At 35.0% G+C, this 25199-nt stretch overlaps 1 protein-coding gene across 3 annotated transcripts in view; it reads right to left on the bottom strand.

Moving 5' to 3' along the window:
- Positions 1–16570: 16570 nt before the first annotated feature.
- Positions 16571–25199, bottom strand: part of LOC114328337 (homeobox protein caupolican) — a 527416-nt gene continuing 518787 nt past the window's right edge. For all 3 annotated transcript variants that reach the window (XR_003652160.2, XM_028277163.2, XM_028277164.2), the window contains one exon: positions 16571–21737. The gene's annotated coding sequence lies outside the window, so the exon portion shown is untranslated. The remainder of the gene's footprint in view (positions 21738–25199) is intronic.

Here is a 25199-nt window from a genome sequence, read left to right as displayed (position 1 = left end):
GTATGAACAGCAGATTCAAAAGCGTTGTAGTTGTAACCTTTAGACAAAGGTCTTGTGGCATGTGCCCTTGCAGACCATCTTGTGCTGCTTGTTCTTTTAGGTACAGGTACTAGATCGTGGCGAATCAGATCGCTTATAATCGCAGATATTTAGAGTGGACTTTCATTTAAGCATTTGATCATAACTTCCCAACGGTGGCTAAAGGCTGAAAAAAGTTGTACCTACATGGTCTGAACAAACCCAAAATACGATATTCCATTTGAGGGAGAATACGTTAGCCAATCTCTTTGAATTTTTGTTCCACTGATATATTTTCGAAAAACCATAGATTTTGTAAAAATCTTGTAATGCCTTCAAAATTTCTTTTGATGCTGAAAAATTTCCATCAAAATTTTTACATTCTGAAGACCTTTCCCGATACAAAATCTCCGTACTTCTTCTTCAGTTATTGTATTCCGTAATCCTATGTCGTTTTCCGAATTTAGGACCCAATTATTTATGTTTAACTTCAATTTCTAAGTTAGTTTCGGTTTCTGGTTCTTTAATGAACTGGAATAGAACTGTCGTTGTCGTTGTATGTTTTTTATCTTCTTCAGTTACGAAAGCTATGTTTCACTCAGTTATTTCTATTTCATCACGTGCATTTTTATTGGTTGCAGCTTCACTAGCTATGGATTTCCGTGTGAAACTGCATTTAAGTAAGTTTTGGTTCTGTTTTCGATCTTGCTTAAGGGTTTTTTTTTCTCCTGCTTTTTCTTGGGTTTTTCTGCTCCACTCTCGAATCGTCTTTCTTATTTCCATCTGTAGTACAGCTCCTATTACCAAAGGGCATTCATTAGCGATTTGTTCTCATAACATGGACTTTCTATGTGAACAAAAGTATGTATTGTAATGTAGTTTTATACGTCCACCATCACTCTTATGGTATTGCTCGATATTTGAATCCTTCAACATTTATAGTTTTTATTTAATTCTAATTACTATTTTTTCGTTTTGGGCCCTGCGTACCAGGCCCCCTAGGCCACCCGGGCCGAGGCCCCTAGGCAACTGCCTACTTTGCCTATTGGTTAATCCGACACTGCTAAGAAACATCCGACACTGGACAGGGCTAAATTTTGAACAAGTAATAAGAATAGCTGAAGAGAGAGAAGAGTTTGCAATTGTGGTAGGCAACCTCCAATGGGAATAACGCACTTTAAGAAGAAGAAGAATCTTTAATCTCTACTCTGAAAGAATATTTATCGAAGCTTAGCACGAAACTGAAAAAGGTTTTCTACTAAATGGGTTCCAACTAAACAACATCAGGTATGCAGATGACACCATAGTATTTGAGGACAACCTAGAAGAGCTGCAAGTACTTATAAACAATATCACGTATTACAGTCAAGCATATGGACTCAATATAAACCTAAAGAAGACAAAGGTTTTGATCCTTATCAAGAAAAATATAGCAGAACGTCAACTCTACGTCAACCAGACGCCCGTAGAAAGATAGACGCACTACTGACTGAAAGTACCTCGGCACCATAATAAATGAAGAATAGACCAGCAACCAAGAGATAAGAGCAAGCATCGAAAAAGCTAGAGCCCCCTTCGACCGAATGGGGGCCTTCTCCAAGAGCCACAACCTCTCTCTTGGTATAAAAGTAAGAATGTTACGATGCTACGTCTTCTCTGTCCTTTTTTATGGTGTTGAATAGTGGACCTTAAACGAAAATATGTGCAGAAAGAAGATCGGAAGAATAAGAAGAAGAAGATTGGAAGCATTTGAGATGTGGCTATATCGGAGAATACTTAAAATTCCGTAGGCTGACCGAGTCAGAAACGAGGAGGTCTTCAGAAGAATGAAGAAGAACCGAGTGGAACTGACCACCATCAAATGCCGATAGTTGCAATACTTCGGACACATTATGTGAAATGAATTCAGATATGCCATCCTACAAGGAAAAATATTTGCAATGCGAGGTCCAGGGAGAAGAGGAAGATCCTGGTTAAAGAACCTCAGAACCTGGTTCAACACAACATCTGTACAGCTTTTGCGCGCTACTACAGATAAGATAAACATTGACATGATGATCGCCAACATTCGTCACGGAGATGCACATCAGGAAGAAGATGAAGATATTCCAACATACAGAACACTAAATGTATTTTTACTAAATCAACAATTCTCAGGCGGGGTCTTCTTCTCTATGTATTTACATTTTGCCATATGTTTCTAAGAAGGATGCTTGGAATAGAATTAGGGATGGTCACAAGCTCAAGCTTAGTTCGACTTGGCCCAAGGATGACGAGGCTTGGCTCGATAGACGAGCCGAGCTTCGAGCTCAAGCCGGTTTGTTTCTTGCGAGCAGAGCTTCGAGCCGAATCAAATTTTTTTCGAGCCGAGCCGAGCTTAATTTGAAACGAGCTTTCGTTAACGAGCTAGTCAATCATCATTTTCTTTGCCTTATCCCTATGCGGGGTCGGCTTCTCTAATTGCATTTCTCCACACAATTCTATCTTGGGTCATATCAATGTTAATACCCTTTACCGACATGTCCTGCCTTATCGTCTCCTCCCAGACGACCAAAGAAGACCTCCCAGGTCTTCTTTGGTCTTCCTCTCCTACTCCTTCCAGGAATCGGCACTTTAGCTATACTTCGTATTGTGTGATTAACGTCTCGACGTTGAACATGACCAAATCATCTTAACCTATGCTCTCTCATTTTGGCATCAATTGGTGCCACACCTAGACTTCCCCTAATATACTCATTTCTGAGTTTATCCTTCTTTGTCACTCCACTCATCCATCTAAGCATTCTCATTTCCGCCACATTCATTCGTTGTTCCTCTTTCTTTTTCACTACCCAACATTCAGTTCCGTACATCATAGCCGGTATTATGGCTGTTTAATAGAATTTTCCCTTCAGGGAATTTGTCTGTCGCACAAGCACACAACACACCACTCGCTTCTTTCCACTTCATCCATCCAGCCCTAATTCTACTGCCTGCATCTCCATCTATTTCTCCATTACTCATTACTCTGTAATACCGATACTCGGTACTTAAAACTATTGCTTTTCACAATCATTTTACCATCCAAAGATACTATTTTATTTGTAGTAACTCCATCTTTAAATGAACATTCCAAATACTCTGTTTTTGTCCTACTAAGTTTTAAACCTTTTTCCTCCAGAGCTTGTCTCAACTGTTCCAGTTTTTGTTCTAAGTCTCTTTCACTATTTCCTATTAACTCTACATCATCAGCATACATTAGGCATCATGGAATGCTATCCTGTAGTTTACGACCAATACCGCACCTTTATGAAGGAATTTATTGAGCTCGGTCACATTGAACCTGTCCCATTGGATAACTTAGATTCACATTATGTTTTTAAGACCTGAAAGTCTAACAAGTAAATTAAGGCTCGTTTTTAATGGTTCCGGACATCTTCCAAATCAACCCTCACTCAATGGCAAATTATTCACTGGTCCTAAGCTTCAGACTGACATCTGTACAATTTTGATTAATTTTCGATTGCATGGTTTACGGCTGATATTTCTAAAATGTATAGGCAAATTTTAATTAATCCTACTCAAAACAGATTATCAAAGAGTACTTTGCCGTTCTAATAATTCTGAACCTGTTCGAGATCTTCGTATCAACAGAGTTGTTTATTGTCTCTCTTGTTCTCCTTATCTTGCTATTAGATGTCTACATCATTTGGCTAATGATGACGGGGATTCGTTTCCTCTAGCAGCCGAGGCACTTAAAACTGGAACCTACGTTGATGATATCGTTTCTTCTTGTCCTAGTTTCGAAAATGTCTTAGCACTAAGAGACGAACGTATTGCTTTACTTGTCAAAGGAGGTTTTGAGTTGAAAAAATGGTCCAGTAATGTACCTGATTTATTGAAAGGATTAGCTGTATCAGATTTAGCAATAAAACCTCTTACATTTAATGATGATATTTCGTCCCAAACACTAAACGTATTAGGGTTGGAATGGGACGCTTCTTCGGATACATTTGGTTTTAAAGTTAAAATATTAGACTCTTCTTGTACAAAACGTCATCTTTTTGTCCAATTTAGCAAAAATATTTGATCCTCTTGGATTTTTATCTCCAATAACGTTTCTAACTAAACATCTTATTCAAATAATATGGACTCAAAAGATTGGTTGGGATGATGCTCCATCAAAAGAAATTATCATTGGAAAAAATACATTGACGATGTAGGTACCATATTTGAGTAAATTAAATTTACCTCGTCGTTTAATAATTGACGATATTTCACGCTTAGAAGTTCACTGTTTTGGTGACGATAGCGAGAAAGGTTACTGCGCTGTCTTGTACTTTCGATGCTTATCACCTTCAGGCCAACCTTTCGTTTCTTTTGTTATAGCTAAATCTAAGATCGCACCCATGAATAAGGGTTTTACTATTCCACGATTAGAATTGTCTGCTGCGGTTTTAGTGGCTCGACTAGTCTCCTTTGTTTCTCCTGTTATTAAAGATAAAGTAGACATCAATGAAATACACTGTTATTCCGATTCTGCTGTTACATTACGTTGGTTACAATCTTCCCCTCATCAGTGGAAAACCTTTGTGAGCAATATAGTAGCTTATGTGCAGGAACGAGTAGCTTCTTCAAGTTGGCATTATGTTCCTTCTGAAGAAAATCCTGCTGACATTGGTTCAAGAGGTTGCTTACCCTCTGAGTTAGTTAACTGTTCCAAATGGTGGGCGGGGCCAACGTTCTTACATTCTGATCCACTAAAGTTCTTTGAACTTAATTCAAATGAGTCTACTAATGTAAATTTGGAAGTGCGGACTCAATTAGTGGGGGATACTTCTTGTCATGGTGTTATATATTCTTCTTTTTGTTTTTATGCTTATGTTCTTATCCCACATTGTATATGTATATAAGCTGTACACTCCCGTGGAAGTTATAGCTGTATTTCACTTTAATGATCCGTTAAGACATGGGGGATCAGTCCACTTTTCTTCTAATCTGTCTCCTCAAAGCTTCTGGTGTGTCCTCGTTTCCGTCACTACTTTTCTCCACTCATTTCGGTTCTCAGTCTTTTTTTTCAGTTTCGAATTCCCATAACCCTTAAGTCGTTTTCGACTTGCTGTTTCCATCTTGCTTTTGGCCTGCCTCTTGGTCTTGTCTCAGGGGATATCCAGTTGGTAATAACTTTAATGGGATCATCTTCACTTTTTCTACTTATATTACCATACTACCTTATTCTTCGTGCTTTTGCATCTTTCACTATGTTTTCTCCTTCCATCCATTGTTCTATTTCGTGGTTCATCCGGGGTCTTCTTTCGTTTTCATTTATTACTTTTGGTCCCAGACTGTTGCGCATTATTTTTCTTTCAAATACTTTCAGCTGTTCTTCTTCTTTTAACGTTAGGGTGTTGGCTTCTATGGCATACATTACCACTGGCCTTATGGTAGTCTTATATATTTGCATCTTTGTATTTCTGCTTAATTTTTTATCTTTTATTATTTTCTTATTTTTGCGGTAAGCTCTATTTCCTGCTTGTAGTTTCTGTTTCAGGTCTATTCTTTCATTATCTCTACTAATCATCGTTCCCAAGTATTTGAATGTATCTACTTCCTCAAATCTGTAATTATCTATTATCATTTGTGTTAGTCTTGTTTTCTTGAATCTGCTTGCCTTCATGTACTTTGTTTTTTCCATATTTACGTCTAGTCCTCTTCTTTTTGCCCCATTTTCTATTTCAGAGAATGCCTTAATTAATGATCTTTTGTCCCGGGCTATTATAACGATATCATCTGCATAACCTACTATTTGTACTGCATTTCTATTTATTACTCCGTTATTTGTTGCTTCTTTTATTGCACAATCTAGAGGTGTAATGAATAACTCAGTTGACGGGGCATCCCCTTGTCTGACTCCGTTTTGGACCCTAATCTTCTCTGTTGTCTTTTGACCTAAATGTATTACTGCTTGTGCCTCTTTCATTGTCATTTTTATTAACTGTATTAATTTGCCTGGTATTTTTCTTCTATTAGTTCTCCTCTTTTTGGTTTATCGAAGGCCTGTTTAAAATCCACAAAAAGCATATGCAGTTCCATGTTGTGTTCATATGCTTTTTCCATGATTTGTCTTATTATGTGAACAGCGTCTATCGTCGATTTTTTTAGTATGCTCTGCTAGTCTGTTCTTTATTATTCCCGTCATGACCTTATATGTCACATTTAGCAAGGTGACTCCTCTATAGTTTTTGCATATTTTTTACTCTCCATTTTTGGGTATCGTTATAATTATTCCCGTTTTCCAGTCTTCTGGCATTCTTTCCTCTTTCCAAATCGTTACAATTAATTCATGTATTTTTCTAGTTAGAGCTTCTCCACCATATTTGATGAGTTCTCCGTTTATGTTGTCAAAACCCGCTGCTTTTCTGTTCTTGATCTTCTAGATACTTTCTGCTACTTCTTCGTATGTAGGTTCCTTGTATTCCTCCGCGTCCTGTCTTATCCTTATTACTTATCCCACATTACCGGATTCAATAATTTTTGTATGCAGTCTCTTGTTTGTCCTAGTCTATTGTTTATATCGTCTTCAGTTGATCCTTTGTGTGATATTATGAAACCTAGGTACATACTTGTGCTTGTCTGTCCCTTTGATTTATTTACCTTTACCTCACTGGCAACACTCAACGTAAGGTCATTAAACAAAGATGAGAAAATCTATGAGCTAGAAGAAGAAATAAAGGACCTGAACTGGGACATAATTGGTCTGGCAGAGGTAAAAAGGAAAGGCGAAGAGCGCATAACATTGCAATCAGGTAACATCTTGTATTACAAAGGGCACGATGAGCAAAGTCTAAACGGCGTAGGATTTCTGGTTTCTAAGAAATATGCTAGTAGAATAGAACAATATGTGGGAATCTCGGAAAAAATTGCAATGATTATGATGAATATACACGAAAAAATCACCCTAAAAATTATTCAAGTGTACGCCCCAACTTCAACACATCCCGATGAAGAGATAGATGAGTTCTACGAGAAAATAATAGAAACCAACACGTGCTATCACAGCACCTATACACTAATAATAGGAGATTTCAACGCTAAGATCGGACAACGACTAGAAGAAACTGAAAGCTATATTGGTGAATTCGGCTATGGTGTTAGAAATGATAGAGGAGAAACCCTTGTGAACTTCCTACATAGCAACAAATATTTTGCAATGAACACATTTTATAAGAAAAAACCGCAAAGGAAGTGGACGTGGTTATCACCAAACGGAAAAACACGGAACGAAATTGATTACATCATGTGTAACAAGAAAGATATCGTAGAAGATGTAACAGTAATAAATTCGGTCTCTCTGGGAAGCGATCATAGAATGGTTAGAGCTAAACTAAGAATTGGGTATAGCAAACGTAGAACTAACTTTAAGAACACGACACAAATAGATACAGAAAAGCTAAAAAGCCGATAAAGAAAAATATGCTATTAAATTAAAAACCGCCCAAGCACTGAATCTAGAACAACTCAGCATAAATAAAATTAACTCATTTATAACAAAAGAACTATTGAATACCAGCTCTGAAATAGGGACCCGTCATAAAAATAAAAAATCCAAAATAAGTGCAGAATCGCAGAATATGCTGAAACAACGAAGAGAGCTCTTGTCACGAAACAAAAGAAATACCACAGAATACAAGGAACTTAACCGAGCCATACGAAAACAGATAAAAGACGACATTAGAAAACAGCAAGAAGACCATATAGAAGAAGTGATAGAGAAAAATCGAAGTCTGAAATATACCAAACCGAAATTAGGCAAGAAAAATATTATAGCTATAAAAAATCAACAAGGCCAACTAGAAACAAGCAAAGCTCAGATATCGAAGATAATTGAAAACTTCTATACTGAATTATACCATTCAAAAAACGATCCCCCCGACTGTTCAAAGCAAAATCTGAAAAGGCAAATAACAAACGTAAACTCTGAATTAATGCCCGAAATAAGCGAAGCAGAAATAGAAAATGCACTTAAAGAAATGAAAAGAAATAAAGCACCGGGTAACGATGGAATTCTGGCAGAAATGCTGAAAGACGGCGGTGAAGAAGTTATCAGATACCTAAAAATACTTTTCAATAAATGCCTATTTGAAGGAAACATACCAAAGGAATGGAATACTGCTAACACAATCTTAATACACAAAAAAGGTGACAATACAGATCTGAAAAATTATCGTCCAATATCACTACTATCACAACTTTATAAAACATTCACAAAAATAATTACAAATAGATTGACAACAAAGTTCGATGTATATCAACCAGCAGAACAAGCCGGTTTTAGAAAAGGCTTCAGTACATGCGACCATCTTCACACACTAAAGATCCTAATGGAAAAAGTTAACGAGTACAACTTACCAATCTGCTTAGCATTTATAGATTACGAAAAAGCTTTTGACAGCATAGAATTATGGGCTATTGAGGAAGCACTGGTCAATAGCAGAATCGATTCTAGATATAGGATATTAATACATAATATATACAAACATGCTGAAATGGTAGTCACGATGGATAACGACATGAAAACTAGGCCAATCAAAATCAACCGAGGAGTAAGACAGGGAGACACCATATCTCCAAAACTATTTACTGCCGCACTTGAAGACATCTTTAAATCATTAAATTGGGAAACAAAGGGACTCTCGATAAATGGAAAGTATTTAAACCACCTAAGATATGCAGATGACGTGGTACTAATAGCCGACAGCTGGAAAGAACTGAAGGTGATGATCGATGAGCTTCATAGAGAATCCTTAAAAAAAGGACTAAAAATGAACTTGAGCAAAACTAAGCTAATGTCTAACAAAGATGATCAACCAACGATAACCATCCAAGGAACAAAAGTGGAACATGTAAAAGAATATTTAATATGGACTCACATATGCAACCCATTCAATATATATATATATATATATATATATATATATATATATATATATATATATATATATATATATATATATATATATATCTAGGTCAGAATATCAAGGTAAACAAAGAAAATCAAACTACCGAAATAAGCAGACGAGTAAGAATGGGATGGGCTGCATTCGGAAAACTCTCATATATACTAAAAGACAAAAAGATACCACAATACCTTCGAACCAAAGTGTTCGATTCTTGTATCCTTCCCGTTCTCACTTACGGAGCTCAAACCTGGACATTCACAAAAATGAACATGGACAAGATTAGAAAAACTCAAAGAGCCATGGAACGACAGATGCTTGGTATCTCACTAATAGATCGGCAAACAAACGAAGCAACCCGAAACAAAACAAAAGTAAGGGATGCCGTGGAACAAGCGGCTAAATTAAAATGGAAATGGGCTGGACACAACGAACGTCTCGAAAATGGTAGATGGAGCAAGGAAGTTGGAAACTGGCGACCGTACGAAGCGAAGAGACCAAGAGGAAGACCTCAAATGCGCTGGAGCGATGACATCAGAAGAGTCGCAGGACCAATGTGGAAACGCCTCACACACAACAGAGATGAATGGCGAGAAATGGGAGAGGCCTTTATTCGACATTTCGAATAGAAAAAAGGCTAAAATAAATAAAAAACTCACTGGCGAAGCGTCCATGTAACCACTGTTACATGACTCAGTTGCACTTTATTATATTCTGTTACCAGTCTCATTTGTGGTTACAATCAATGGTTATCTTGAAATCTCGCTGTCGCTCGGGCGGCTCGGGACCGGCTAGTGTCTAAAAATTTTGAAGGAGCGACGGGCGTAAGCGCGCTGTGTATATCAGTATAGGGCTGTTACCAGATTTAAATTTGGTTACAGTACCTATAAAAAGTGTGCGTACAGTTTACCATGGATGAGTGTCGCTGCGTAATCGATCAACTACTTGAAAAGTAATTCTGATTGAAGAAAAAAATGAGATTATTGAAAATGAAAGACCTATTTTAAACAATTTAAAAAAGGAATCAAAAAAAGTAGTTCGATATTTTAAATTTAGTTGGTACAGTGAAAATCCTTGGTTATGTGGTTTCAAGAAAAATAGACTGTATTGTTGGCCATGTCTTCTGGTTTTTACAGAAAAATGGGTGGACCAGGTTCACGATTTAAATAGCTTTAGAGTTTTAAAAAAGAGACATGAAATTTCTCCGTTACCTACATGTAAGATGTATACCCAATTTGATTCAGTTTAATCAAACCAGAATCGAAAGTTCTCTTAACCAAGCTTTTAAAGCAAATATTGCTAAACGTAATGAGTTTGTTAAAAAAAATAGATAGCACACTTATAATAGATACCGTATGTTTTTTGGCCAAAGAAGAATTAGCGTTTCGTGGTCATTTTGAGGGCGACGGCTCTGACATTCAAGGCAATTACAGGGAATTGTTAACATTAGTTGCCAAAAAAGATCAAAAATTTTGCCAACATCTAGAAACATCAACTGTTTTTTCTAGAGTTTCAAGTGATAGGTATACAAAATGATATTATTTAAGCTATATATAGGTACATTTAGTCATATCTTCATTTTTTAAATAAGATTTTTTGCATCTGGTTTTGGTAACACTTTAGAAAAAGTCACGCGTCGCCACTAATTTACCTTCGTCTACTTCCAGATGTTTTATTTCTGTATTCTCCCTTGTTAGGTATTCAGTTTTCTTTAGGATTATGTATTTCCATTCATTCCATCTTTTCGACATTCCTGTTCCATTTTTGCCATCATAAAGCTGATGGTCATATTCGTCTCGTGCGATCACTATTTGGTCGTCTGTTGTAAAACTTAGTTTTGTTTATTTTACTACTCTGTATAATTCTACAAAATAATTTTCAAAATAATAATTTATAATGAGAGATTTCTATGTCACTTGGTATATTTGCTGAGTTAATTTCACGCCTGAAAACTAAGTAGAATACCGACATGTATATGATCTTATTAGGTATCTAATTGTTAGGTACCTAATTTGATCTCTTTTACAATTTAATTTTGTTGTTCTTTTTTGTAAACAATCAAGTGTGTATATTATTCAATATTGTATGACGGTTGGTACGTTAGAAATTTAAATAGACTATTAATCGCATATTAAAACCACCAAATAACAGGTAGGTAACCGCCGAAGGTAAATGAAAGCAATAAACCTTCATTTCTTTAATAACAGATGTCGCGTGTGTATAGTTCAATATTTCAATTACAGGTGTCACTCATATGTGCTTTATTTATAATCCCAGGTGATAGAATTTAACCCATAAGACCAAGTAAATATTAAGATCGATCTTTCCACTCAACTTCAACTTCAGTTTGTTCTGCCAGCGAGAGAAGAATTACGGTTGTTTACCTCGCGTTCGAAACTGAGCACCAGATGAGATAGAAGAAAGTATCTTCCTCAATCTACTGAAATTGTCAGCGTGGATTTTGATTAAACAAAAATTACTAATAGGTATGCTTTCTGAGGACGTACTTGAGATGTGAATAATTTATTATAACCTATTTAGATTTAGAATTTAGATTCTACCTGCTTTACTAAAACCATTCTATTTAATTGTAGATATAATGCTGGCTGAATTTCTTTATTAATACGTAAAATGTTGTCGTCAATGTCAATGTGTTATTTTTATTTACCTATTTAGGTGTGGCTCTAAATAATTCTGCGATTCCAAACCTTTGAAGTTTTTAACATACCTACGTATTATGTTAAGGCAAATCGTATGATGATATTTGCAACTACATAATAGACTATGATCCGAGAAGACATCTGCGTCTGGATATGTTTTTGCTGGGGTGATAGAATTTTGAAACATTTTAATTATATTGATAAAATATTGGTTTCTTATGATTTTTCCCTTGATATCACCGGGTGCTTTCTTTAATGTAATTGAAAAAATGTATTCATTACGTTACAACCATATCATCTCTTGGCAGAATTAGGTGAGCCTCTTTCGTGTCAAGACCATTATAATATCCCCACGAGATTGTTCAATGTATTTTGCCCTATTTTGCGTTATTTGTAAGTAGAAGGTAAGTATATTGTAAGTAGAAGGTAAGTATATTGTAAGTAGAAGGTAGAGGGAATAAGTTCTGATGAGAGGCGAATAGGTAAGTTAGATTGTATGAGACAGACTGTGGTAAAGAAGCTCTAATAAAAAAAACAACCATATAAACAAAAACCCAATTTTGGGACCAAAAAAAGGGGAAAACGGGGAAAAGGAAGGGCCTCCTTGCTTACAGTCTGTGGATAAATAAAGGTAAAGTGCTTCGGAAGCGATGTCGACCTTGCAGCGGCCATTCCGTTTTCGGAGCGCTGGATGACAGAGGAGGGTCTGGTTTAGCAGAGGCATTCGGCGTAGCCTCGGCGACGAGAGAGCGTTTTAAAGTACCTCGGGAACTATCGCTGGGGCTACGAAGATTGAACTCTGCACTAAGGTCCGTCAGGCGGGGTTATGGACTGAGATGTCTTTTGAAGATTCCAGATTAACTTTTAACGAGGTTTTCGCTATATAAGCACATTTTGTTTGCTCGTATTTCTATCGTGATGTTTATACCCAGTTCCTTTGGCAAGCAGTAATGTTGTATCAATTTTAGTTTCTTCAAAATAAGTTATTCTATTGTTTGTTTAAAAAGGAGTGCTGGAGTGAGGTATTATAAGTACCTAATACGTAAATCTGTGCTTATTAAGTGTCATGGTCTCATAGTAATTGGAAACTTACGGTATGAAAGAAGCGAAGTCCAAATTAAAAGATGCCCACAGAAAAATACACAGAAGTGATTAAAGCAAGAATATAACAGGCAAGAAATGCTTTCAACAAACTCAAAAAAGTATTCTGTAGCAGGGATATTACAATTTCTTTAAAGATAAGGGACAACTTCTAAGATGCTAGATGCTACTGTTCTCCGTATTATTTTGTGGGTTGGAGCAGGCGCGGAACAGGGGGGGTCAACGGGTCCATGGACCCCCTATTGTATTTAGTCTATAAGTATTTTTTTATTATTTATTTCTGTTAACTCTAAACTTTAAGCCATCAGTACAACACTAAATTACACGACAACCGCTTCCAAAGAATTGAAAGGAGCCATAAAATCTAATAAAACACCCTTCTCTGAAAAATAATCTGCAGGCGCATTTGTTTGGGAACCGGTAGAACCATAAACAACGGAAATATTTTTCTCAATTCAAAGAATAACAAAAATGATATTTTAAAATGCAAATACGTTACACTGGGTATAAACCTTATCTCATGAAAAGTCACGTTTCAAATTTGCGATACAATAAAGATATAAAAATTTGTATTTTACTAGATAATCCATGCGTACCTACCCATTGATGGTAGAAAGGTTAATCTTTATGGTAAAGAACGACCAGTGAGATTAATAGTCGTGAATTGTCTAACAATCCTTTTGATACCGAAGGTATCTGGGATTATATAGTGTATTTTATCCTTAGAGTAAGTGTGAGTCGTATGGCTAAAGCTGGAAAATATGATATTTGAATTTGAGGTAAGTCTGCCCCCCCCCTATTATGAATTTCTAGATCCGCGCCTGGGTTGGAGGCTTGAACATTAAAGAAAAATGTTTCGGACAGATTAGAAGCCTTCGAGTTATGGGCCTATAGAAGGGCCTTAAGAATAAGTTGGGTGGATTGAGTCCGAATGTCGAGGTGTTGAAAAGAATGGCAAAAGAGAAAGAGGTTTTAAATACAATTAAAGTTAGAAAACTGCACTATCTGGGACATGTCATGAAGGGCAGTTATAACTTGTTGCAATTAAGAATACATGGTAAAAGGAGTTGTGGGAAAAGACGCATTTCCTGGATAAAAAATTTGAGAGCTTGGTTTAACTGCAGTTCTGCTGATCTCTTTAGAGCACCGGTATCGAAAGTGCGAATTGCCATGATGGTTGCCGATCTTTTTAGATTAAGATAACTGATAAAATACAATGGTCACCATAGGTACATTTGCTGCGGAAATGCTCGACTCCTAACCTTTTGACTGTCACCCACGGTAAGAGGTTAATCTCCATATGCCACCAAAATATTAGACCCATAAGATGAATCATATGAAGAACGCGGGAGCCGCGTTGCCGGCACATAAACAGTTTTTCAAAGCGCCGGAACCGCCTTGCTGGTAGTCAAGAGGTTAGGAGGGTGAGAAAGGAAGAGCAACAAGCGAAGATTCGGCACAATGGATGGAGACTAAGAAAACAACGTCACCTTAACACGCATATTTTGTGCCAGCAGTTTCTGTGAAGTTCACTGAACTGTTCATTCGAGGTCATTTCGCTGAAATTCTGGTTCCAGCTTCCAGCCTCTGCTATTTCTTATCCATCTCACTGTGTCGACGGTTTTTTGGCGGCCATAACTAAGTGGCACAACTTTTTTCCAATTTGTTCGGTCTTCCATTATCCTAATAATTGAAGAAAAATGCGAATAATCAGGTTATGGAAAACAAGCAGTTAATAAGATGAAGGGGAAAATATTTCAAGGTATATCAATTTAAAGAACAGAGGAATCTGATACAAATCAGTTTAATTATTTCAGTAACACACATAAGACATAAGACCAGTAGACCAGGACTAATCTGTAAAAAAACGTGTATTTATTTTTGGATGTGAGAGGTGGCATTCGGATTTTTGTAGATAAAGTTATAGCAATAAATACAAAATAAGAGGGCAAAATACGCCTGTTTTATTCAGTGTTTCTTAATTTCTTAACCACTTTGGTGGCACTTAAAACCTTAGTAATTCGCTTAGAAAATTCTTATAACTTACTTAAATGGTCTACCAAATTTCATTAAAATCGACCTAATAAATTTTGCATAATAAATTTGCAATCTAAATGTTTTTAAAAAAGTTCAATTTTTTAAAATATTTCTGAACAAAAAGTAGACTATTTAGAAGTTTTCTAATTTTTTTAAATATAAAGAGGTGCTATACCTATCTAATACACTTTACAGAATTAAAATCGGATTATTTAAGGGGCCTCAGCAATGTTTTAAACCAATTTTTTGGCTTATAAAAAAAATAGCTTTGTTTAATAATAAAAAAAAATAATTTTTAGCAATGCAAATAATTAAAACCGGTATAACTTGACTTAAACTTTCAAATGCTGTCAGCAGAATTGCTATTTTATTTTTTAATCAAAAGTTATTCGCGTTCAAAAATTGCAATTTTTCGATTTTTTTAAAGTTTCACTGCGTTTATCTCGAAAACTATGCATCCTACGAAAAAACTTGTAAGAACATTGTTTGCTTAGAATTACCCAATAAATCCAAAAAGTGTTTTATTTTGCGAAAAATCGATGTTATGTAATTCCTCAAGTTCTTTGTTTATAACAATCTTATCGACATCCGTATCAACTGTTACCCAAAAAATTCGTGTTCTACGGGTCAAAATACATAAAAAAACTTGGGTAAGTCCATTTAAATAAAGGAGCCCGTAGCACCCCCCTCCTGGACACAGGACTAATTTGTTTATAAGCCAAAAAATTGTTTATAACTTTAAAACATTGCTGATGCTGCTTAAATAATCCGATTTCAATTCTGTAAAGTGCATTAGATAGGTGGAATACTTCTTTATATGTAAAAAGATTGACAAATTTTTGGATGTTCTAGTTTTTGTTGTGCAAGACTTTAAAAAATTTTAATTTTTTAAAAAAAGTTTAGATTGCAAAATTATTATGCAAAAAAATAGTAATTCAATTTTAATGAAATTTGGTGGACGGTTTTAGCACATTACAAAAATTTTCTAAGCGAATTATAAAGGTTCCAAGTGTAACCTAAGTGATGGAAAAACATCGAATAGGGACAGGCTTGTTTTGCCCCCTTATTTTATATTTATTGCTATTTTGCAGCAAGGGTGTTAAATTAAGACATTTTTAACCAATCGCATCTGATATAAAATTTAATTATCTTTGTTTTATTCCTGTACGACTTTGTTCCAAAATGAATCGTTTTAAAGTTATAAGCAAAGTAGAAAAAAAAACGAAATTTTTAAATATTTGATTTTTTTTTATTAATGTTCCGGGCATATTTGAGAAGGAGCATAAGTCAATTATTATTAACGAAGTTATTACCTAATTTTATCCGCAAAAATCCGAATACCATCTCTCACATCCACCTAAAAACAGATCCTTCCTGGTCTACAGAGAAAACAGTTCAAAAATCTCATCGATATGTAGGATAATTAAGCGAGAATAAGTCTCACTATCACCATCATCATGTAACCTCTTCCGTCCACTGCTGGGCATAGGTCTCTCCCATGTTTCGCCACTTCCCACACTTCTGTGCGTCTTATTGCCATTCCTTGGATATTCGTTTAATGTCGTCCATCCAGCGTGTTGGGTAGGCGTGGGATGATAGACGCAGTATCATCTTCATAAATATGGTTAGTGAAGTATGTCATCGACTCTGTGTCGTCATCATACTTTTCAATATTCTTTTTTATTATTATTTTTGTAGTGATATTTTGGTACGCCGCCGTTATTCTAATTTGTTTCGTTGTGGAAATCAGTTTATTTTGCTGTTTTAACTTATAACGAAGATTTTTTTAGGAAATAGGGTTAAAATAAAACACAAATCATTTATGATATAGTCTCTGTTAATGATTTAATTAAGACAATCATAATCATAATATCCTTCTATACATTGAACTATTTACAAACAGATAAAATAATTTACAACTTTAGGCTCGAAGCCAACAAAAATAATGTTAGTTAATAATAGAATCTTACAAATCCATGATATGGTATTCTTTATACACAACAATTGTCTAATTATTCAAAAAGAACATAACAATAAAAGAGGTGAAACCAGAAATACAACTAGAATGATTCTGTGATTTGCACTTGTAATAGGTATAATATGATAAATCCTCACGTATGGTGTCGTCATAAAATGATATCTTTTTAATATTTTTATAATCTTTTGTTAAATAATAATGGCCACGGAAAGAACAACATAGATTTTTGTGACAATATGAACCATTACAAAAGTTTATTGATGGAAAAAAGCATGTGAAGCATCTGCTGGCAGAAAATTTTTGTGGATATTCGCCTTATGTACAGTACATAATATTTCGGAGACCTTTCTAGTTTTCTTGAAACCGGAAGTAAAAACTCCACGATTCATAATTTCCCCTATAGCTTTTTAGACATATCATAAATGTTTCTGCCTCGGTTCTAGTTTTGACAGCACTAATTTATGAACGGGTAAAAATTCTTACAAACCTAACCAATAACTTTTTTTAATTTGCATTTTGTTTCAAAAGCCTTGCTGATCATATTCCACACACCCCTTTTTTTTTGTTTTTTTCCTTGACGAATGACTCTATCTTGGTAACTATATAATCTCTGAAAACTAAAGAATCCAGATATTCGGCAAGAAGCTCAGTAGAAAGTAGAAAATAAATGGGAACATTCAGCTACTGCCAAGCGGCCGAAATAGACGAAGCATGAGACAATATTAAAAATACCATAGTGACAGTATAGTAGGAGAAGAAAATTTATTAGCAAAGAGATAAACAAAATACAACTGAAACAAAGACGAAGTCTTACACTTAATGGACATAAGAAGAATAAATAAGCAAGATCCAACTAAATAGAAGAAAATAAACCAAAAGATCAAAAGTTTGAAGAAGACGAACTGAAATATGACAGCTTCAGCCTTCACAAGAAGATTATTTCACAAGTACATAATTAAAGACCGAAAGGGTCTAATGATTTAAAGCATATAAAAGAACTTTTCCATGATAATGAACCACCGATGACTTTCGATTCCTCTGTAGAAACGGGCCCACGGGTTTTGCGCCAAGAAGTTGTACCTACATGCGATCAAACTAACGAAGTTATGTTTAGAAGAGGCATGAGCACCAGAGATGCGTTGTTTGGTATTAATGTATTGACGCAAAGATGTTTGCATATGAATCAGGACCGACATGCATGCGTCATAGACTTCGAAAGAGTATTCGATAAAGTCCAACACCACAAACTAATAGAGATTTCACAGGCATAAACATAGACAGCCGATATATAAGAATCATAGTGAATCTTTCTTCGAACCAGACAGCAAAAATTAAAGTAGATGATCAGTTTCCTGAGAAAGTAGAAATTCTTCTATTTATTTAGATAGTGAAGCTAACCTTGCATTAAGCAATGAGCAAATAGAAAGATCGAAAGGTATAAATATCTTGATAGTTAGGCAAATCACTGGATCCCTTACATGAATTCTCCTTTATGGTTCAGATTCTTGCGGCTCCTGAAAGGGATATTGCCGCCGCAAGTTTAAAATATCACGGACTGACAGAGTAACGAATGTAGAATTTCCCCAGAGAAAGAAAAAATAACGAAGAAATAATCAGCACCTTGAAAACAAGAAAGCTTGAATACGTTGGACATAATATTATTAGAGGACTGAAGGGAAACAGTGTCAAGGCAGGAGCACAATATCCTGGCTTAAGAACTTGCGAGATTGGTTTGGACTTACAACAACTGAACTGTTCAAAACAGTTGTAAATAAAGTTAGGGTCGTCGCGTCGTGTTGATTTATACCTCCGACGAGGAGAAGGAACCTAAAGAATAGCATGAAAAAACTGAAAACCAGTATTTTGTAAGTAGCAATTATCCGTTGAAACTATTTTATTTTCCTAGTATTGGTTTACCCTTTTGCATAAACTGCTACTTTGATTGATTGTAAATGTTTAATTAGCAATTAAAGAATCATAATAAAAATGTTTAAGCCTATGTTTTTAATGGATTTTCATATTACAAATCGAACAAGCACCACACCCAACATTTTTTATAAAACCGATTTATTTAAATCTTTACCAGCAAAGTAGTTACCGCTGACTTAAAGTTGATCGATTACCTTTGATTGATATATTAATAGTGAGTGTAACGTAACATTTTTTGGTAAGCAATATGTAAATTATATGTTCAATTATGCTTGTTTCATGACCATATAATAGCTTCAATTTAATAAAATTGTTTATGATTAAGCTACAAAATTAAGATTAAAGACTTTTCATATTATATCATTACGTGCTATAAATCTTTGGATCAAGTTTGGACTGCTTGTTTAAGAAGTAAAGTAGAGTACTTTAAAAAAATTCATATAAACTCTCGATATTACTTTTTTTATTTTATTCATCGAGAATGCACACCACAATATAACATTTACGTTTATATGTGTATAAAATTAAACGTAACAGATGGTAGAAAATATGCAAGCTTTATGTGAAATTCATCTTTTTCAGTCCATTGACCACTGATTGCGGTCTTCATCATATTTCATACAAAATTGCAATATTTGATGGCTCTAAAGACTACAATCTTTAAAGCCATGCTAAGTATTCCACGTATCAGGAATACGACCACAGTAATACCAGCTTCAACAAGTTAATACGAAAAGGAAGCGTAGAAGAAGACCAAAAATGTTGTCACTCTGCTTTGATTTTCAAGCGAGAGGTATGAGGTATTTAAAGGAAAAATAAACCATAAAGCAGTAATCGGGTCCGAAGTTACAATTAACAATAGAAATCTGGAAAAAACTAGCTTTGAATAGGGAATTCTGGCAGAATCTATTAAGGGTAAGTCAAGGCTTACCCTAAGAATTAGCCGGAAGCTAAAAGAGGTTTTATGCACTTGCTAAATTCTAGCTTTAATCTTAACGTTTCCGTATTACGTTGATTACGATATTGCCCAATATTTTAGAGATGCAAGCATAGATTAGTTTCCTAAATATGTTGTAACTAGAATACTCGGCTACATAAAAATTTTTTAGCACCGTACAAACACAAAAATTGTGTTAAATAAAATTAAGTGCTTTAAATAGCTGTGAAAGTAAGGCATCTCCTGGATCAAGAAAGACAAAGCCTATCCGAAAGGCACAAACATAGATATAGAGTCCCCCTAATACGCCCAAAACGTCCAAATCTGGGATATTTTGTATGACGTCTGCTTTATTACGGCTTTAACAAGTTTTCCCCATTTGTTCCAGATGTTAATATCATTTGAATAAAACAGGATTGTAGATGAAGACTCCAAAATATCTTAATAAAATTTTCACGCCTATTACAAAAAAAATTGCAATTCGAAGCTATAAGTAAAAACCAACATTTTACATCTTTTCTAGAATATGAAAGAAGCACGAAATATTTGGACTAGAAATTGATTTGAGGCAAGTACATTTTACCAAAGAGTAAATAATGAATCCGAAATTGGTCTGATCAACCTCCTCATATATAAAATAGTTCTCCAATGAATCTGAAATTGATTATATTTTGAAATAGTTGATATATTTAGACATTTTTTTTAATTATTAGTGATTTACCACTAATCAAATCATGTATTCCTAACATCGAAATATAAAAGTTGCCAATTACTGATTAGATTAAATAACCAATATCTACAATAAAATCAGGGTCCACCAAGGATAACAGAAGAATTTTTTCACCAGACTTGAGAAGCGCAGAGAGAACATCAGTTCGACAGTGATATACATACTTCCTACAGACGATTGCAATTCCCTTGTACACATTGTAAACAAATTTAGAATGAATGCTGTGTGGTCAATACTGCTTAAGATGGTTATTAAAATAACAAAGAACATAGTACCTGTGTACTTCAAAACATATTTATTTCTTCTCTGGAATACATTCAAAGTAGTTTATATATTTCTGGAAAAAACCGTTTTTCACTAAAAACATATTTTTAAAGTCCATAAGGAAAAATTTCCTGTAACTGACTGTATACCATTAATTACAAAAATTGAAGAAAATCTTCTGTGTAAAAGGTATATTTATTTAAAACCCCAATGAAGGGCTACATTAAAAAACAGAACGTTTTCGCTCTGAAGAGAGCATCATCAGTGTTCTAAGCAAGCTCTGCAGGCTAACCCACCAAAAATACACGGGTTAAAACCCTTAAAACGCCGACCAAAAGTCTTACATTGGCGTGTTATATATTAAACCCTGGCGATGGGTGAAATTTAAACAAGATATACATCAAAGCATTTTACCTTTCTCTTTGTGAAGACAGAGAAATCAACTCAACCACCCACATACACGTGGTATAGTCATATGATGCTTTGAGGTATATCTTGTTTAAAGCCAACTTGGCTTTTACCTTTCTCTTTGTGAAGACAGAGAAATCAACTCAACCACTCACATACACGTAGTATAGTCATATGATGCTTTGAGGTATATCTTGTTTAAATTTCACTCATCGCCAGGGTTTAATATATAACACGCCAATGTAAGACTTTTGGTCGGCGTTTTAAGGGTTTTAACCCATGTACTTTTGGTGGCTTAGCATGTAGAGCTTGCTTAGAACACTGATGATGCTCTCTTTAGAGCGAAAACGTTCTGTTTTTTAATGTAGCCCTTTATTGGGGTTTTAAATAAATATACCTTTTACACAGAAGATATTTTTAAAGAACGATCAGTTACTCTAATTTACTTTTTTGGTCCTTCCCCAGATCCGTTTCGTGATGGTACACAACAATTTACAAATTTAAAGTGCAAGTAATTTCTAAAATTCAGAAACTACTTCTAGAACGGTTCCTCCGTCGCCGAAATTCTTCATCTCCGCTGTCGTCAAGACATTCTTTTGTTCTTTATCACAGATATAAATAAATGCATTTACACAAATGTACAACAGATTGCATCCGAGAGTTCTTCACTCACACTGTATATTTGTTTCTCTTGCACTTTGCCCATTATTTGCCACTATTGTCGAGTCAATTACCATACCTGTAACCAAAGAAAGTTTGTGTTTAGATACAAATAGAATTTTAAAAAATACATAAAAGACATATCTATTAAAACATTAATCATATGACCAACACAGGCTGTATGGTAAGGAATGGGCCATAGCTTAACCTTAGATTTCTGAGCTTAAAATAGGTCGATTTAAGCTAATTTACCTTAGTACGAAAGTTGATAATAACCGAAATACAGAGTGTCAAAGTTGAACTTTTATTTTATTAATTTTTGAATATTTCCTGAGAGGAATGGGATAACAACACGAAATTTGATAAGTTGGGATTTTTTGGGACGAGAAACCTAAATTCCCCACCAAAAATTATATATTACCCAGAGGGCGCCAATACGTCGTTCAGCGCTCGTTTAATACGTTCAATTTTTTTTCTCCCTCTCCCTCCCCTACATAATTTTGAAATCAAAACTTTTATTCCACTATTAATTTTACTTAAAAAAGATATACTACATTTATCTCGCTAAACTCAACCGCTTTTTGAAATAAACGCATTTTATATCTACGATGCAAAAAATTCAATTTTTTGCATTTCAGTGTAGTTACTAAAAACCATTTGACATGTCCTTGTCATACTTGGCAGCAAGTGTAGTACTGTACACCCTACTAATTTACGTTAAACACACGTGTCTGGCAACTACCAGTGGCGTACTACGAGGGAAAGTGAATGGTTGAACCTTCCCAAATTCTACGCTACTGGCGGAATTGTTATTTTAGTGCAATTTTTGGATTCTCCAATACGTTCTATAGAAATAGTATATTTTTCACTGGTAACGATAGTCATTAGTTTTCGAGATATTTGAAATTAAAAACGAATAGAAGGGGCATAATACATTAATCAAAATAACTGTGCCGTTTCATTTTTAACTTCAAATATCTCGAAAACTAATGACTTCATCGTTACGAATGAAGAGTACATTATTTACATACGGAGTTTTAGCTAATCTAAAAATTATGCTAAAATAGCAGTTCCGTTCAGTGGCGTAGAATATGGGAAGTCCATTCACTTTCCCCTCTCGCACGCCTCTGGTAGTAGCCAGAAACGATTATTTAAGATAATTTAGTAGGGTGTATGTAACACTTTCTGCCAAGCATGATAAGGATAATATTCTATGTCAAATAATTTTAAAGCAACGGGTACAAATTAATAGTTCCTAATATTTTAAATAAAGAATAAATTATTAAAAAAAAAATAAAAACTTTTTGACATAAACGTGTCATACTTGGCAGAAAGTGTAGGTGTTGTAGACCCTACTAAATTATGAAACAATCGTTTCTGTCTACTACCAGAATCGTACAACAGAGGATAGTGAATGGTTGACCCTTCCCAAATTCTACGCCACTTACGGAACTTCTATTTTAGCATAATTTCAGATTCTCCAATACTTTGTATGTAAATAATGTATTCTTCATTCGTAACGATAAAGCCATTAGTTTTCTAGATATCTGAAGTTATGAAACGGCCCCTTCGATTTTAACTTCAAATATCTCGAAAACTAACGACTTTATCGCTACGAATGGAGAGTACATTAATTACGTAGAAAGTATTAAATCGAAAAATTGCAATAAAATGGCAATCCCACCAGTGGCGTAGAATTTGGGAAGGGTCAACCGTTCACTTTCCCCCGTCGTACGCCACTGGTAGTAGCCAGAAACGTTTGTTTAACATAACTTAGTAGTGTGTACAGTACCTACACTTGCTGTCAAGTATGACAAGGATATATGTGAAATGCTTTTTAGTAGTAACTATACAATGAAATGCAAAAAATTTAATTTTGCATCGTTGATTTAAAATGCGTTTATCGCGAAAACGGTTGAGTTTATTGAGATGAATACCTTTTTTAAGTAACAATAATAGGGGAATGAAAATTTTGATCTTAAAATTAGGTAGAGTGGGGAATAAAAAAATGGAGCGTATTAAATTAGCGCTGAAAGAAGTATGTGGCGCCATCTGGCTAATATATAATTTTTGGTATGTAATTTAGATTTCTCGTCCCAAAAAACCCCCACTTAAAAAATTTCGTGTTGTTATCGCATGCGCGTGAGGAAATATTCAAAAATACATAAAATGAAAGTTTAACTTGGACTTTCGAAGTACCTATTTCGATTATGATCAACTTTCGTACGAAGGTAAGTTAACTTAAATCGACCTATTTTAACCTGAGGAATCTAAGGTTAAGCTATGGCCCATTCTTTACCAAACACCCTGTATAGTTTGACTATAATCGTCTGTCCCAGAAATTATTTACATTGATATTGTTGTTATAACTAGAGACATGAACATAATGCATGTTTTGCATACCTGGCATATTTTCCATAAATTTCATATTTTTACAAGAAATTGCATAATATATCTGAATGCCAATACTTTCTGAATGTGTGTCGCCCTTTTCTCGAAATTGTTCATTCAAATTCTCGGAGTATATAAAACAGGGGTGGGCAAATACTTTTAAGCGCGGGCCAAAATGAAATTTTCAAAATGTCTCCCGGGCCGGAGACCTATACCCAGTTTGTACGCTGCGCACACGCTAATGTTTTTGGTGAAGGTTTTTCCTGGTCCAAGAAAGTTTTTTGACATAAATACTATAAGTATCATTTTAAAGCATTTGGACAAATACATTTGACTGTTAATAATAAATAATAGTAATAATCAATTGTCTTACTTGTGTGTACATGCGAACAATTTGTTCTCAGTTATATTACGAAATTTTTAATATGGTCCATTATATTAAGCCATAACAGGGATCCAGATAAAAAATGAAATTCGGAAATTCAAGAGCAGCCTTTTTGAAGATGAGGAAATTTCTGAGCAACCAAAGATTCAATATGCAAATCTGATATCGAATGGTAAAATGTTAGGTCAAGTCAACCATCATAGTCGAAATTCAAAGGTGTCAACTGATCTAGTATGGTCATGTAGAAAAAATGGACGACGACAGGATGCCAAAACAAATTTTAAAATGAACGTCAAGGACAGAAGGAAGAGAGGAAAGCCGAAACAATCCTGGCTGGGTGGCATTCAGAAGACAATGTCTGAAAGGGGGACTGTCACACTAATTTTTTTTCTTTTTTGTTCACCCCTACGACTTACTAAAATAAGCATTGTAGAAGTTTTCAGGGACTTTCGGCGCTCGGCAGTATAATTTTCTCAGGATTCGAAAAAAATTATGCATTTAAAAAGCATTGCGCCCATGCTCTTAAAAAAAGCTTGCGGGATTTTTCAACGGGCCGGATAAAGTAAGCAAAAGGGCCGGATCCGGCCCGCGGGCCGCCTTTTGCCCACCCCTGATATAAAACCTGTTTCTTTAAATCACTGATAACAACCCTAATATACAAACAAAATGAAACATACATAAACACTTTTAATGGGATGGGTAGGAAAGGGCCGAAGTGTCGGTGAAGCTTTTAGGAAGAAGTACCTGTATTTGAGATGTTATGTT

This window comes from Diabrotica virgifera, chromosome 7, assembly GCF_917563875.1.
Source record: "Diabrotica virgifera virgifera chromosome 7, PGI_DIABVI_V3a".
NCBI classification, from domain to species: Eukaryota; Metazoa; Arthropoda; class Insecta; order Coleoptera; family Chrysomelidae; genus Diabrotica; species Diabrotica virgifera.
The sequence above is the reverse complement of the archived record's forward strand: the minus strand, read 5'-3'. Positions and strand labels throughout refer to the sequence as shown.